This window comes from Saccopteryx leptura, chromosome 2 (assembly GCF_036850995.1).
Source record: "Saccopteryx leptura isolate mSacLep1 chromosome 2, mSacLep1_pri_phased_curated, whole genome shotgun sequence".
NCBI classification, from domain to species: Eukaryota; Metazoa; Chordata; class Mammalia; order Chiroptera; family Emballonuridae; genus Saccopteryx; species Saccopteryx leptura.
This window is the reverse complement of record NC_089504.1, coordinates 338,120,906-338,138,440: the sequence shown is the minus strand read 5'-3', so window position 1 is coordinate 338,138,440 and position 17,535 is coordinate 338,120,906. Positions and strand designations below refer to the sequence as shown.

Genomic DNA, 17,535 nt, shown 5'->3' with positions numbered 1-17,535 from the left:
ACTTACCTGCATCCCCAATTCACACTCACGCGTACACATGCAAACGCACAGAGTAGCAGTATAACGGAATGAATCCAGGAATCCAGGCTTTGAATTTCAGCTCCATCACTTACTGGCTGTGTGGCCCTGGGAAAATGCCTTCACTTCTCTGAGCCTCTGACTCCTTACCTATAAAATGAGGATTGCAAGATGCACCAAATAGGGTGGTCAAGATGTGTCAGTACATGGTACACAAAACCATCAAAACAGTGGCTTCTCTACTTCCCCTGGCCCTCCGGTCAGTTCGTCAGATCTCATTTGGAATGCCATGTGTCATTCTCTATCTTCCCAGGGTGGAGGAGGTCAAGTTCCAGGCCCCTGGGAAAAAGGGACATTACCAAGAATAACCAGTCAGGAGGCCTTGACCCGGGGGTGGGGGGGAGGCAGGGCTTAGCCCAGGAGCAACTCCAGAGGAATCAGTGAGAGAGCCCAGCAGGTCAGAGGGCATGGGGCTGTTTACCAAACAGGCTGAAAGAGGATTCATTTCCTCTGCTTTAGATGAAAAAAGGGACAGAAATAAATCTCCCAGGAGGAGTGGGAAAGGCATGCTAAGATATGAATGAGGGGGATGTAGGGGGACGAAGAGAGGACAGGTCAAGGACATCACTTCTGAGCTGCTAAATGAGGGCAAAACCAATGTTGGGAGTGGTAAAATTTCTATAACATAAAACTGGACATTTTAAAGTGTACTATCCAGTGGCATTAATTACATTCACAATGTTGTGCAACCCTCACCACTATCTATTCCCGAAACTTATTTTTTATCACCACAAAGAGAAACTTTGTAGCCTGCTCAGTGGGACATGATCAAAGCTGAGCTCAGCTCTGTGCAGGAACCTGAAGCTGCCCCCAAACCAAGCACTGTGTCAAAGGCTGTTGTAACCGAGGTGGAGAGCGAGTGCTGGGTTCAGGGCCAGGGTGGGCTGAGGCAGCCTCCTTTGTGGGCTCAGTCCCTATAGCAGCTGCTGGGATGAGGGCGCAGTCTGGGTCCTGGGACAGTGTCCTCTCTAATTAAGGTTCCCAGGATCCCTCGAGGACAAATACTTTCAGGATGGCAGGCTCTGTGCAGCCGAGCCCAGCTGCAGCAGGGCTGGGAAAAAGCCTTCAATCACATCCTTAGCCCTGGACCAGACTCAAGGTCCCTGGAAAATAGACCACAATCCATTTGAAAATTTAAATGACTTTGTTTTTTAGTTTCAGAACTTTAAGAAACTGTAATTAAACGCTACCCACCTTTATTCGGGGATTGTTGTGCATCAGGTCCCTTACATGCATTATTCTATTTAAATGCAACCATGAGGTATAGAATATTTTGATGCCAATTTTAGAGATGAGGCAACTGAGACCCTGAGAGAGAATTGGAGTAAATTTGTCTAAGGTTACCAACTAGGATGATGTATACTAAATGACACATACATTTCAGCTAGGATTCAAATCCAATCATCAATGTATAAGCAATGTATGAAGTTGACTTACAAAACTAGTAATGGCAATGGCATGCAGTTCAGCCTATCACTACGCTTTTCATAATAGTCTTACCATCAGCGTTCATGAACATTTTCATGAATTTTCTTCTAGTTTTTTGTACACCTATTTATAAGATTGGGACCATATTTCTCCTATAATTTTATATCTTTTTTTTGGTGGAGAGAGAAAGAGAGTGAAAGATGGACAGACAGGGACAGACAGACAGAAAGGGAGAAACTTTCTCAACTTGTAGTTGAGGCACTTTAGTTGTTCATTGATTGCTTTCTCATTCATGCCATGACTGGGGGGCTCCAGCTGAGCCAGTGACCCCTTGCTCAAGCTAGTGACCTTAGGCTCAAGCCGGCAACCTCTGGGCTCAAGCCAACAAGCATGGGGTCATGTTTATGATCCCACACTCAAGCTGGCAACCCTACACTCAAGCCTATGAGCCTCTGCTCAAGCTGGCAACCTCCAGGTTTCAAACCTGGGTCTTAAGCATCCCAGGTTGATGCTCTATCCACTGTGTCACTGCTTGGTCAGGCTATATATCTTTCTTTTTCTTTTTTTAACTTTCTTTACATAGTGTCTCATATTATTACAGAGGCTTCATGACATAATTTTAATAGCTAATATTGCATGGGATATGTACATTTCCTTGGATCATTTAATAACATTTGAGTTCTGTGACAGCCCTGGTGTTGTTGGACATACATAGCTTGTGATGAACTTTTCACTGTCATACCTAATGCTGTAATGAGGCTCTTTGTGCCCAAAGCTTCTTCTTTCTTTGACGCTGTATTTTCTTTTTTTTCTTCTTCTTCTTTTCCAAGTGAGAGGAGGGAAGATAGACAGACTCCCACATGCACCCGGATCCATATCTATCCGGCAACCCTTGTCTGGGGCCAATGCTATGCCCATCTGGGGCCAGGCTTGCAACCGAGCTATTTTTAGTATCTGAGGTGGAGGCTCCATGGAGGTATCCTAAGCACCCAGGGCCAATGCACTCGAAACAATTGAGCCATGGCTGCGGGGGTTGGGGGAAACAAGAGAGAGAGAAAGGGGAGAGGAAGAGGGAGAGAAGCAGAGGGTCATTTCTCCTGTGTGCTCTGACAGGGAATCAAACCCAGGACATCCACACGCTAGGCTGATGCTCTACCACTGAGCCAACAGGCCAGGACCTGGTTTTTTGTTTTGTTTTTTTTTTTTTAATTTTTTTGTATTTTTCTTGAAGCTGGAAACGGGGAGGCAGTCAGACAGGCTCCCGCATGTGCCCTACCGGGATCCACCCGGCACGCCCACCAGGGGGCGATGCTTTGCCCATCTGCGGTGTCACTCCATTGCAACCAGAGCCATTCTAGCACCTGAGGCAGAGGCCACAGAGCCATCCCCAGTGCCTGGGCAAACTTTGCTCCAATGGAGCCTTGGCTGCAGGAGGGGAAGAGAGAGACAGAGAGGAAGGAGAGGAGGAGGGGTGGAGAAGCAGATGGGTGCTTCTCCTATGTGCCCTGGCCGGTAATCGAACCCAGGACTCCTGCACGCCAGGCCGACGCTCTACCACTGAGCCAACCGGCCGGGGCCCTGGTTATTTTTTTAAAGCTTATTTCTTTAAAAAAAAAAAAGCTTGTTATTTCTTTTTAAATTTTATTTATTTATTTATTTTTGTGACAGAGATAAGGACAGACAGGAAGGGAGAAAGATGAGAAACATCAGTCCTTTGTTGTGGCTCCTTAGTAGTTCATTGACTGCTTTCTCATATGTGCCTTGACTGTGGGGCTACAGCAGACCTAGTGATCCCTTACTTGAGCCAGCGACCTTGGGCTCAAGCTGGTGAGCCTTGCTCAAACCAGATAAGCCCGCGCTCAAGCTGGCGACCTTGGGGTCTCGAGCTGGCAACCTTGGGGTCTCAAACCTAGGTCCTCCGCATCCCAGTCTGACGCTGTATCCACTGTGCCACCGCCTGGTCAGGCCTGCACCACCACCACCTTAGGCAAAGCCTGTTGTTTTTAAGAAACGAAAAAGACTCAGGATGAACCTTTGATCTTCTTCCAACTTCCTAAAATAATTTAGTGGACCTGCCCCAGGAAGGGAGTGATTATCACAGTTAACTATGGTTTAATATGAACTAGGTGTGATAGGGAGGAACCTGGCAAGTCCTATTAGATCAAAGTCCTCTCTGCTTCTGGTTGTTATAGATGGCACACTAAACATTTGTTTATCAAGCATCTGCTTTCTACCTCCATGTGAATTGCCTTCCTCCCCCTTGAAATCCCATACCATGACTCCACTTTCACCCTAGTTCAAGATGGCATATAAACCTTAACTGCCTGGTTTGTCCCTGGACCCCATATTCTTATAGAACCCTGCACATTCATTCATAATTAAATTTGGTTATTTTCTATTAATCTGTCTTATACTGTTTTAATTATTTGACCAGCCAGAAGAACTCAGAGGAAAAGGGGAATTTCCCCTCCCCCATACACTGAAGCAAAGATCTGAGGGAAGAGTTCCAGCTAACCAGGCACCAGTGAAAGAAAAGTGTCCCGGGAAAGCAGGAACTGCAAGTGCAAAAGCCCTGGAGTGGTGACATGCTTTGGGTATGCTTTGTTCACCTCCTTTGCGTACAGAAGCTGTCCAACTCCATGCCTCTGTACCTCGTTCCTGCTGCTCCCTTTCCTACTCTGTTCCCTCCTCCTCGGCACCCCCCTCCTGCCCAGTCCCAGCCTCCACTGGTCTGTCAAACTCCTGCCTCCATGCCCAGATTCAAATGTTACTTTTTTTTTTTTTTTGTATTTTTCTGAAGCTGGAAACCGGGAGAGACAGTCAGACAGACTCCCGCATGCGCCCGACCGGGATCCACCCGGCACGCCCACCAGGGGGCGATGCTCTGCCCCTCGGGGGGGGGGGGGGCGTCGCTCTGCCGCGACCAGAGCCACTCTAGCGCCTGGGGCAGAGGCCAAGGAGCCATCCCCAGCGCCCGGGCCATCTTTGCTCAAATGGAGCCTTGGCTGCGGGAGGGGAAGAGAGAGACAGAGAGGAAGGAGGGGGGTGGGGGTGGAGAAGCAAATGGGCGCTTCTCCTTATGTGCCCTGGCCGGGAATCGAACCCGGGTCCCCCCCGCACGCCAGGCCGACACTCTACCGCTGAGCCAACCGGCCAGGGCCCAAATGTTACTTTTTACAGCTTGCCCTTTCTGCCCTCATCTCTGTTCGCAAAATGTTCATATTTCTATTAAAATAGGCATCGACTGTATTATATTTTTTTGTTTGTTTGTTTCATCCCAGTTGGCAGTGATCCCATCAAGAACAGATCGCTATATTCATTGTTGTACCCTTGGTGCCTAGCAAGTACTGGGCTTGAAAAATGTTATCCCATGTATGTGACATGTCCTGGATAGGCAAATTCATAAAGACAGAAAGCAGGTTAGTGGTGGCCTGGGGCTGGGGGGAGGGTGGCCAGAGAGTGACTGCTAAATGGGTACAGGTTCCCTTCTAGGGTGTTGAACATATTCTGGAACAAGATAGTGCTGACCACTGCACAACATTGTGAATGGACTATGTGCCATTGGATTATACACTTTTATTTTTATTTATTTTTTTTTTTTACAGGGACAGAGAGTCAGAGAGAGGAATAGACAGGACAGAGAGATGAGAAACATCAATCATTAGTTTTTTCGTTGCGCATTGTGACATTAGTTGTTCACATATTAGTTGTTCATTGATTATTTTCTCATATGTGCCCTGACCACGGGCCTTCAGCAGACTGAGTAACCCCTTGCTTGAGCCAGCGACCTTGGGTCCAAGCTGGTGAGCTTTGCTCAAAGCAGAGGAGGAGCCCACGCTCAAGCTGGTGACCTCGAGGTCTCGAACCCTGGGTCCTCCATATCCCAGTCCGACACTCAATCCACTGTGCCACCGCCTGGTCAGGCGGATTATACACTTTTAAATGGTTAGAGTGGTGAATTTTATGTTATGTGAATTTTGCCACAATTAAAAAGAATGTTGATTGAGCTCTGGCTGGATAGCTTAGTGGATTAGAGCATCATCTTGATGTACAGAGATGGCCAGTTCAATCTCTGGTCAGGGCGACTTACAGGAACAGAGCAATGTTCTTGTCTCCCTCCCTCTCTCGCTCTTTCTCTCTTCATCTCTCTCTAAAAATCAATCAATCAAAATTTTAAATGTTGATTGAATTGAGGAGTTGAGAGCCTCATTTCACAGGCAGTCCAGCTTATGGGAAGTTGCGTTCTTAATAAAATACAACCCAACAGAGATCTAGAGAGTTGAAGAGCCCAGTAGTAAAATCTGAAGAATCGTATAATGAATTTTGGAATAAACACAAGATAACAAAGTATTTGCATTTTATATCATTAGCTGGAGCATGTAATAAAGTTAGTCATGGAGGTTTAGTTGCAGCTACAATGGAAGAGGTTAAGGTTACATCTGTTGGAGATTTGATTTGAACATTGGGGTGCTACCCTACTAGAGTTTTAAAATTGGGTTCAAAAATCTAAAACTTCTATTTCCTTTAATTCCACCTAAATTAATTACATCAAAGATTATTTCATAAAGCACTTAGGTCTTTTCTTCTTGATATTGTTTCTTAGATAATCATACCTGATCTCAATCTATATAATCAACTGTCCAATTAATATCTCTCATTGTATAAAATTTTTATTTACCTATATTTATATAATTTCTTTTTCACAACAACCTTGTAGCAATGGTACCCTGAGCTTTATTTTTCAAAAGAGAAAACTGTGCTAATAGAAATGAACTGAGACAAGATAGACACAATATGTAGCATTGCTGAAGCATTAGCCCAAGTATTCTGATTCTGGGTTTCAAATTCTGGATGCTAGGGATTTTTTTTTATTATTATTTTGAGCATCTTCACCTAATAATTTTAGTTATGTGCCACAGTTTCTCCATCTGTAAAATGGAATTAATGGAGAGGTTTTGTGAGGATTAAATGAGTTAATACAAAGGTGGTTAGAACAGTGCCAAGCATCGAGTGAGATATAAAGTTTTATGGTTGTTATTAGTTATTTAAAAGTGTACACAGCCTGACCAGGCGGTGGCGCAGTGGATAGAGCGTCGGACTGGGATGCGGAAGGACCCAGGTTCGAGACCTCGAGGTCGTCAGCTTGAGCACGGACTCATCTGGTTTGAGCAAAAGCTCGCCAGCTTGGACCCGGGGTCGCTGGCTCCAGCAAGGGGTTACTTGGTCTGCTGAAGGCCCACGGTCAAGGCACATATGAGAAAGCAATCAATGAACAACTAAGGTGTCGCAGTGCACAACGAAAACTGATGATTGATGCTTCTCATCTCTCTCTGTTCCTGTCTGTCTGTCCCTGTCTGTCCCTCTCTCTGACTCTCTGTCTTTGTAAAAAATAAAAAAATAAAATAAAAAAAAATTAAAAGCGTACACAAAATAGTTTGAGGGCCTTTTGATGCCTTACCTTATCAACATCCCAGGAGAGCAGGAACTGTCAATAAATATCCTCATTTGACAGATGAGAAACTGAGTGCCATGGTGTACGGCAGGGCTGGGAAAGTAATGGATCACAGATGCTGGGGCCACCTAACATCTAACAAGCAGAAGTCAGTATTCTTGAGGACAGTGCAGTAGCAATCAGGGAGGACAGCTGGGGTGTAGAGGGAAATAATAATAATAATGAAATTTAACGTAAAAGCAGAAAAAAATCTAAAATTTCTCCCAGACTAAGATTAGTAGAACCAATTATCTTTCTTCCACAAAGTATCCCTTTGTGTTGGTCCAGAGGAGCAAATAAGAATTATGGGCTCCTTGCCCTGAATGATCTAGCCAAGGATCAGCAGCCCTTTTGTGGGAGTCCTGGCTACCTTTAAATAGACAATGACTTTAAGGACTAAAAATGTAGATTACAGTATATCACTAAATAAACATTTAAAACTTATATGAAAAAAAACATATATGATGTATATTTATGTAATTCAAGTGACTTGGAGAATTAATCTTTTTTTGTTATAATTATGTTTTCTTTTATAGTGAGAGGAGGGGAAATAAAGAGACAGACTTCTGCATGCACCCCAACTGGGATCCACCTGGTAGGATCCACCCATCTGGGGCTGTTGCTCTGCTTGTTTGGAGCTGCTGGCAAATGAGCTATTTTTAGCACCTGAGGCAGAGGCTCCACAGAGCCATCCTCAGGGAATGAGGCCAATGCGCTGGAAGCCATGGCTGCAGGAGGAGAAGAGAGATAGCGAGAGAAGGTGGAGGGGGAAAGATGAAGAAGCAAATGGTCACCTCTTCTGTGTGCTCTGATCAGGGATTTTTTTTTTTTCATTTACAAAAGATAGGCTATGCTTATTGAGAGTCACAAGCAGCTGACTCACTCAGTGTGACTCACACAAGCAGCCACTTCCACTTCACTCCATTCCGAGTCGTCGAGTCGGGGCTGAGGGGAAGGAGTGCTGCCTGGGCCCATTCGCAGATTTACAAGCTTCTCATTGAGGGCAATCTGCAACTGGGTGAGATTGGCCAGGTAGGTCACCAACAGCAGGTCATTGATGTTGCTGTTGAGCATGGTCTCGAAGTCATCGGGAACAATCTTGGGTACTTGGTTAACCAGACTCATCAAGAAATGGCCTACAGTATTGTCAGCTGACACTCTTGCACGTCCTCCGCATACTGCAACACTGTGCTCAGGGCCATCTGAATACGAGCCAAAGCCCCTGTGATATGCTGTAAGTCACTTGAGAGTCCAATTACCCGACGGGGGCTAAAACAGGTCTTCATGATCAGATCAAATCCAATGTGTTCGGTGTCGTAATATGCATATTTCACTGTCAGAGGTGTGAACATCACCCCCATAGTCCTCCCAGGAACACCCATTAAAGTACTGACGGAAGCTTGATGCTCAAGCGCGATTCTGGAGGCCAGTGTCCACAGTGAGGTGAATGGGGCTGGGAGCCTCCGGGCAGCAGGACTCATGGATCAGCACAGAGTGCTCTGTGATGTCGTGGCCCGTAGCGTACAACCCAGGATGAGCTCATTTGGAGAAACTATCTTGTGCAATTCATACATGTTCTTAGCAAACTCCATGTCAACAGCCACCTCATCCTCTGACTCATTGTGCGGCACTGAAGAGCAATTGGTGACTTCCATTGAGTGCTTGTCAACGGTTCCCAGCAGAGTCTCGATAAGGCGGGCAGCACTCTTAGCTGTCCACGATGGAGGCCAAAATGACCGGGTGCAGCCGGACCACACGGCCGCGGACAAGGGGCCTGGCAGAGCAGGACCCACCAGCGCCTGCACGGGGGTCTGCGCTGGGGCCGGTGCAGAGGTCCGGGGCTGGCCCCGGGGCTGTGGGCGCAGCCGCCACCGGGTCTGGGGAGGAGGCCGGCGGGGGAGTGGGAACTGGAACAGGCGCTGGAACTGGCGCCAGAACTGGAGCTGAGGTCAGGACCCCGTCCAGAACTGAGGCTGGGGCCACAGCAGGGGCTGGAGCGGCCGGCCAGAGGACCACTCGCCGGTACCAACAGTGTGGCCATCTTGTCTAAAGAAAACTTCCATATGCTGGATCAACGCTATATTGCTGAGCCAACTGGCCAGGGCCAAGAATAAGACTTTTAAGTGTTTTTTTTGTTTGTTTTTTTGTATTTTTCTTAAGCTGGAAACGGGGAGAGACAGACAGACTACCGCGTGCGCCCGACCAAGATCCACCCGGCACGCCCACCAGGGGGGACGCTCTGCCCACCAGGGGGCGATTCTCTGCCCCTCCGGGGCATCGCTCTGTTGCGACCAGAGCCACTCTAGCACCTGGGGCAGAGGCCAAGGAGCCATCCCCAGCGCCCGGGCCATCTTTGCTCCAATGGAGCCTCGCTGTGGGAGGGGAGGAGAGAGAAAGGAGAGGGGGAGGGGTGGAGAAGCAGATGGGCGCCTCTCCTGTGTGCCTTGGCTGGGAATCGAACCCGGGACTTTGGCACGCCAGGCCGATGCTCTACCACTGAGCCAACCAGCCAGGGCCGAGACTTTTCAGTGTTAAGCCTAATCCGGAGGGACCTGAAACATTGAAGACACGAACAAAGTCCATCGATTACACACCAAAGCTTTATTGTCTAGCTTGGCCAAGCGACGGCAACTCCGACAGAAATCTGAGGGAGAGCGCGCTGGCCCTTTGTTCTACCTAGTTTTTATAGTTTTGTAAGTGGGAAGTACAGAAGCAAAAATTGTAATTAGGAGCCCTTTACCACTATTGGTTATAGTCATATGTCCTTTAACATGATAGGACCATGTTCAATTTGCAAGCCATACATCATTTTGGAGAAAACAAAATTTACAAGTCAACACATGGTAGAAAGATGTCTCTTTACGTATTAAAAGGCATTCCTATATTTTCTAGTGTTTATCCGCCATCTCTCTATCCAGAGTCACACGTATTAACCACATGCATTTACATAGGAGAGGTAGTTTCCGTGGGGACAAATGCCCGCAAATGGCTCATTGCTATAAGAAAAAGTTTATTTTGGCTTTTCTCTCCCTGCACCTGGCTAGCCATTCACCCCTCTCCCCACAGGTGTGGTGGAATGTCTGGGAATCCATGTTTTCCTTCCCTTTGCATTTACAATAGAATGCCAAGGGCCAGCCTGGTTATGTCAATCACACAGTACAGAGACTATTCTCACAATTTCTCTGCATACCTTAACTCAAATTAATAAAATGTTCTTCAAGCCTCTTAAAATATTAATATTAATTCTGTAGTTTTTGGTACTTTACAACACCTGCGGGTGAAGTGGCGCACTGGCTCCTCATTAAGTAAACTTTTACCAAAGTATAAAAAATATACAGAGGCCCTGGCCAGTTGGCTCAGTGGTAGAGTGTCGGCCTGGCGTGCAGGGGTCCTAAGTTCGATTCCTGGCCAGGGCACACAGGAGAAGTGCCCATCTGCTTCTCCACCCCTCCCCCTCTCCTTCCTCTCTGTCTCTCTCTTCCCCTCCCGCAGCCAAGGCTCCATTGGAGCAAAGATGGCCCAGGCGCTGGGGATGGCTCCTTGGCCTCTGCCCCAGGTGCTAGAGTGGCTCTGGTCGCAACAGAGCGATGCCCCGGAGGGGCAGAGCATCGCCCCCTGGTGGGCAGAGCCTCGCCCCTGGTGGGCGTGCCGGGTGGATCCCGGTCGGGCGCATGTGGGAGTCTGTCTGACTGTCTCTCCCCGTTTCCAGCTTCAGAAAAATACCAAAAAAAAAAAAAAAAAAAATACAGAAAAATGCACAATTAATAAGCATAAAATTTGATGAATTTTTACAAAAGCACATACATGTTTAGCACCTAGAGCTCAAAACAGGCATAAGCCAGTATCCAAAAGGCACCCATTCCCACTTCAGTCGCTAGTCCCCCCAAAAAGCCTAATTTTTATCACCATAAATTATTTTGTCTGTTTTTTGTACTTTATATAAGTATGTGCTTCTTTCACTCAATGTTTTATGTGTGTAAGATTCATCCACGTTGCTAGGTGTAGTTGAAGTTTATTTAATATATGCATAATCTTTTGATGTCTGAGATGGTCTATGTTTTGACTCATACAAATAGTATTGCTATGAACACTCTAGTATTAAGTTTAGCCATGTGAAATTGAAATTTTTGTAAACCAGCAACTGTCAAATACTGGCAATTTTATACATGTCTCTTTTTTTTTCATTTTTAAAGATTTTATTTATTGATTTTACAAAGAGAAGAGAAGGATGGGGAATAAGAAGTTGCTCATAGTTGCTTCATCGTTGGTTGCTTCACTTTAGTTATTCATTGCTTGCTTGTTGCTTGTCTACGTGCCTTGACCAGACAAGCCCAGGCTTTCGAACCAGTAACCTCAGTGTTCCAGGTCAGTGTTCTGTCCACTATGCCACTATAGGCCAGGCCTATTGCATGTCTTTTAATGTGCATATGTTTGCATTCTGTTAAATATACTGCTCACAAAAATTTGGGGATATTTCAAAATGAATATGGAGTGGTAAAATATCCCCTCATTTTTGTGAGCCAAGTATATGCTCAGGGGTGGCATTCCTGGGTCTTAAATTGTACATATGTACAGCTTTCATAGATTCTGCCAAATGGTTTTCAAAGTGATTCTACCAGTCCACATTTCCATCAGCATGTATGAGAGTTCCACATCCTTGCCATCACTCAGATCTATTGATCTGTGGGTATTGTCTTTTGCACTTTATTTTAGGGTTTTTTTTTTTGTTTTTTTTTTTAGATTTTATTTATTCATTTTAGAGAGAAGGTACACAGGGAGAGAGAGAGAGAGAGAGAGAGAGGCAGAGGGAGAGAAGGGGGGAGGAGCAGAAAGCATCAACTCCCACATATGCCTTGACCAGACAAGCCAGGGGTTTCGACCCAGCGACCTCAGCATTCCAGGTCGATGCTTTACCCACTGCGCCACCACAGGTCAGGCTATTTTAGTTTTTATAGAATGACACTGGATTCTTGTCTTTGAAGGGGTTCTCAGAGTCCTCAGTAACTCAGGAATTCTGATGATGCTTTGGAGACCTTGATAAGCCGGATCATGGCTTCCATGTGGAGCTGCTCCATCAGTTTCCGGCTGACGCAATGTTGTTAGTGGCTGACATTGCCTGCCTTCAGCTCTGGGCCCCATTGTCCAGAGAGCTTTTATAGTTTTTCCAAGGAGTACTTCTCTACTCTGTGCGCAAGACCTGGCTGTCGTCAGCGCCCAGGTTCCAGGAACCAAAAGTCCTGTGCTCTGACCACTGCAGCCCCTCAACCCCACTGTGTAGCCCGGGTATTATCTTCTGCACTTTAGCTATTCTCAAGGGTCTGTAGTGGTATCACAATGTGGGTTTTACTTCATATTTCTCTAATGACTAATACAAGTGAACATCTTCTCATCAGCTAAGTGATGATGTGAATATCCTCTTTTCAAATCTGTGCATTTTTTTTTCAGTTGGTTTGTCTGCCTTTTTTCTATGCATTTTTTATATACATGTTCTGGATGTGAGTTCTTTGTTAGTTATATGCACTGAAAATACCTTCTCTCACCCCGTAGTTTGCTCTTTCACTGTGCCTTTTAATTGTTAACCTGGAAATAAAGAGCCAGAGTGAGAGGCAACCAGCATTTATTTGAGATACAAGAAGAATAGCTATTTGGGAAGTACTGATTCAGGTAGGAAGCCATATAGTGTTCCAATTAGGAGACAAAGGCAAGAGGTTTTTGCGAGAAAGGGAAGGGGAACAATCACATTAATAGAAGGAAGGCATTTTTATAGGTGCACCTATAAACAATGTCACACCAATTCTAAACAATGTTTTAAATGTTCAGTCCAGTCATCCGTCTGGTTGTCACAATATCCGCTTTCCTGTTATCTTTCCGAACATTTCTTAGGGATGCATCATTGCTTTAGGCCTAGTCAAAAGGTTATTTTGCACAGTTTTAACATTGCAAAAGTTTGAGGAGTAAGACTGCAAGGCAGTTCCTCAGGAATGGCAGCTCTGACTTTATTTTAAAATGGCCGTTTAGGCCCTGACCAGTTTGCTCAGTGGTAGAGCGTCGGCCTGGCGTGCAAGGGGTCCCGGGTTCGATTCCCGGCCAGGGCACACAGGAGAAGCGCCCATCTGCTTCTCCACCCCTCCTCCTCTCCTTCCTCTCTGTCTCTGTCTTCCCCTCCCGCAGCCAAGGCTCCATTGGAGCAAAGATGGCCCGGGCGCTGGGGATGGCTCCTTGGCCTCTGCCCCAGGCGCTGGAGTGGCTCTGGTCGCAACAGAGTGACGCCGGAGGGGCAGATCATCGCCCCCTGGTGGGCAGAGCGTCGCCCCCTGGTGGGCGTGCCGGGTGGATCCTGGTCGGGCGCATGCGGGAGTCTATCTGACTGTCTCCCCCCGTTTCCAGCTTCGGAAAAATACAAAAAAAAAAAAAAAAAATGGCCGTTTATATTATTTTTTTACACAGTGAACAGATGTTCCTAAGTTTAACAAGGTTCAATTTATCTATTTTTTTCTTTATAATAAATGCTTTTATGTCAAATTTTAGAAATGTTTGCCTATGTCAAGATCATAAAGTTATGGAGCACTAATTTTGGATTTTTTCTGAAACAAAAATTTCCCTTTTGGATGTTTTATATATGTGATCATTAATTTATTTATTTTTCTTTTAATGCACTTTTTAAAAATGTTTATATTATTGATCTTAGAAAGAGGAAGAGAGAGAACAGGAGAGAGACAAAAACATCCATTCCTGTACGTGCCCTGGACCGGGATCGAACCGGCAAGCTCTGCATTTCAGGAGGATACTCTAACCAACTGAGCTATCTGGCCAGGGCAATTTACTTATTTTTGACAAACACTTAATGAGTCTCCAAATATGCCAGGCTATATGCAGGGTATTATAGGGGAGATAATTATGGCCTGTATCCCTCACGCCCTTGCTCATTTCAGAGGGATCTGGAGAGGCTTAGTGATGTCACTTGCCCCGGTTCACACTGTTAATATGCCAAGCTTGGTACACAGGATTAAAACAGTTTTGAGCCTGACCTGTGGTGGCACAGTGGATAAAGAGTCTACCTGGAACACTGAGGTCACCGGTTCGAAGCCCTGGGCTTGTCTAGTCAAGGCACATATGGGAGTTGATGCTTCCTGCTCCTCCCCCTCTTTTCTCTTTCTCTCTTTAAAATGAATAAATAACGTCTTAAAACACAAGATTGACCAATTCCACAGTTCAAACACAACCACTGAGCTCCTCTGTTTCCAGGAGGGATGCTGAGACACCAGGAATGGATTTTTATTTTTTGTGACAGAGACAGAGAGAGGGACACATAAGGACAGACAGGAAGGGAGAGAGATGAGAAGCATCAATTCTTTGTTGCGGCACCTTAGTTGTTCATTGATTGCTTTCTCACATGTGCCTTGACTGGGGGCTAGAGCAGATGGCGTGACCCCTTGCTCAAGCCAGTGACCTTGGGCACAAGCTGGTGAGCCTTGCTCAAACCAGATGAGCCCGTGCTCAAGTCGGTGACCTCAGGGTCTTGAACCTCGGTCCTCCGTGTCCCAATCCAACGCTCTATTCCCTGTGCCATCGCCTGGTCAGGTGAGGAATGGATTTTTAATATTTTCTAGTTGATAGCTTCCAGATCACCTTAGAAAAAATGTATAGACTGTAAGGCCAGTGGCCGCCACCATGGCCATGCAGGTTCAGGTTGGATTCAGGGAGACGGTAAAGGAACTGTAGAGTCAGAGGATGGTGGGCCATTCCATTTATTAAAGTCTGTAACAGCAGATGAGCAATCAGGCAGGGAAGACTGCTTCCCGTTCTTTCCCCTGACAGTCCCGGACTCACAGGCCCCACTCCCCAGCCAAACAGGCCAGGCTGAAATCTCAGGGCTCCCGAACCCCTCACCACTCTCTCTCTCTCTCTCTCTCTCTCCCTACACTCTCCAACCAAACAGACTGGAGGAAAAAACCCCTTCTCCAGCAAACAATAGCAAACAACAGCCCCTCACAATGGCACCTCCCAAGCAGGAAGGCAATCCACAATTTGCAATCCGTCCCCCTGAGGGATAGCAGCAGCAGCCTTCCATAGACTATACACACAGGGCGCTGCCCCAATACAAGCGGGCAAACCTAAAAGCACTTGTTTCACACTTAAACACATTGGTTTGCCCAACAGGGACAATGACATGTAGTCAAAAGTAAAGCAAAACAAAACCAAACCCTATAGTTCAAGACAATATGTATTTTGAGGGAGATATTAGTGAAGTGCTTGAGGGAAGGAATAGGATACTTGGCTTTGGAGACAGGGAGTGAGAGAGGTTAGCAAACTAGGACAAGTGGAATAGGGAAACTGAGACAGATACATAGCTAAGCAGTTTACATCTATCTAGTAAATCACAAAATCCTATCCTCCCTAACCAAGGACCCTTCAGAGTAAATGGTTTACACTTCTCTTCCCCAATCAGAGGGTAAATATCTTTGTGGGGTTTTTTTGTATTTTTTAAAGATTTTATTTGGAGACGGTAAATATCTTAAACCATTCTACCCAGGGAGATAGATAGCAGAAATCCAGTCAGTGCCATTTGTGCCAACCGATGAAGTCAGAGGAATAAATCTCATTCTGGCACATCAGCAGAAAGCTAATGAATATTCTATTGAGATCTTCCCTGAAGACCTTCCCTAAACTCCCAGCCTTTAATACAGGGGTCAGGAATCTTTTTGGCTGAGAGAGCCATGAACTCCACATATTTTAAAATGTAATTCCATGACAGCCATACAAGACCCGTGTATGTTAGGCATTATCCAATAAAAATTTGGTGTTGTCCCGGAGGACAGCTGTGATTGGCTCCAGCCACCCGCAACCATGAACATGAGCAGTAGGAAATGGATTATAATACATGAGAATGTTATATATATTTTGTTTGTTTTTTTTGTTTTAGATAAATGTGTTTAATGGTAAAGCTTAGCACGTTCCAGCCCCAGGCATGGCTTGGAGTCGAAGCAGCAGGGATGGGTAGGTGACCCCCACGGAGCCTCACATGGCGAAGAGGATAAGGAAGGCGACCATCAAACAGAAGAGCCCCATGGTCTCAGACAGGGCAAAGCCCAGAATGGCATAGGAGAAGAGAGACGAATTCCTGGCATAGCCAATGATCAAACTGCCAAACACTGTTCCTATTCCAGCCCCTGAACCAGCCACACCCACTGTGGCAGCCCCAGCACCAATAAACTTGGCTGCTGTGTCAATGTCCCGGGATATAGCACTGGTCTGGAACTCCCGTCTGGCCATCTGGAGTGGGGAGCTGCTGTAGGAAGGCTGTTCAGGTGGGATCTCCGGCCTACTCAGGAAGGAGGCAGATGCAGGCCAGATTAGGCCCCTGGTACAACAGCGGATCAGAGCTGGAGGAATGAGTAGTGCCCCGGTGGTCTGCATTTTTTCAGTCTTCTCCTTTTTTATTGGTTTTCTGCAGCTTCTTCTTCCCTCTCTACAGGAGTTTCGTGGCATTTCCCCAGAATGTTTTATATTTTTTAACGTTATTATTATTTTTTATTAAAGATTTGTCTGCGAAACAGATGCAGTCATCAAAAGAGGCACATCTGGCTCGCGAGCCATAGGTTCACGACCCCTGCTTTAATACCTTCAAGACAATACCTTCAGCACGCTCTCCCTCCCATGCCTTTTCCATTCCTCCCTTCTTCCCCACCCAGGTGACTTACCTTTGCCTTTCTCTTCTAAGTTCCATAGGCCCTTCTTTTGCTTCTGTAACTTTTGCTTCTGAGCCTACACAGCCCAGGAGGCTCACTTCTACTACCTCTATAACTTTCTAAATAAACTTTCTCTTATAATTTGAGTTCTTGGCTCTGAAATTCGTTCTTTGCCAAACTCAAAAACTGAGGTCCAATTTCACCACCAGTACCACAGATAACATGGGTACCCTTGTTCACACTTAAAAGGTAAGCAGCCCTGTGCCCTGGACAGGAATCAAACCTGGGACTCCTGCACGCCAGGCCGACACTCTACCACTGAGCCAACTGGCCAGGGCCTAGGAATGCCCTTGTTGATCAAGCTACCCAAAAGAAAATTATTTGGAGCAACCATGACAGATCGAGCAATTCAGTCTCATACTATTCATCACCAGAACGCTGCAGCCCTGTGTAAACAGTTTCAACTTTCTCGGGAAGCAGCATGGTAGATTGGGAAATCCTGTCCAAGGGGTCCTATCTACAATCTGCCCCTTCATTTGGAGTTAACCCTCAAGGACCCCTACCAGGACAACTTTGGCAAATGGATGTTACTCATATACCTTCATTTGGCAAACAGTCCTATGTCCACGTTACAGTGGATACATATTCTGGATTTATAGTAACCTCTGTCAGAACAGGAGAGGCTGCTAAGCATGTTATAGCTCATTGTCTGTATGCATTGTTCTATTATTGGATTTCCTAAACTGGTTAAACTGACAATGCTCCTGCATATGGAGCAAAAGCATTTACTGTATTTTGTCAAACCTTTCGAATTATGTGTATTTCTTACAGTCTTTAAAGTCAAGGTAT

The 17,535-nt window shown here is 46.0% G+C and overlaps 2 pseudogenes; both read right to left on the bottom strand.

Moving 5' to 3' along the window:
• Positions 1 to 7,876: 7,876 nt before the first annotated feature.
• Positions 7,877 to 9,038, bottom strand: LOC136394382 (eukaryotic translation initiation factor 3 subunit F pseudogene; annotated as a pseudogene).
• A 6,891-nt stretch (positions 9,039 to 15,929) lies between these two features.
• Positions 15,930 to 16,486, bottom strand: LOC136393654 (ATP synthase F(0) complex subunit C1, mitochondrial pseudogene; annotated as a pseudogene).
• Between the last annotated feature and the right edge of the window lie 1,049 nt (positions 16,487 to 17,535).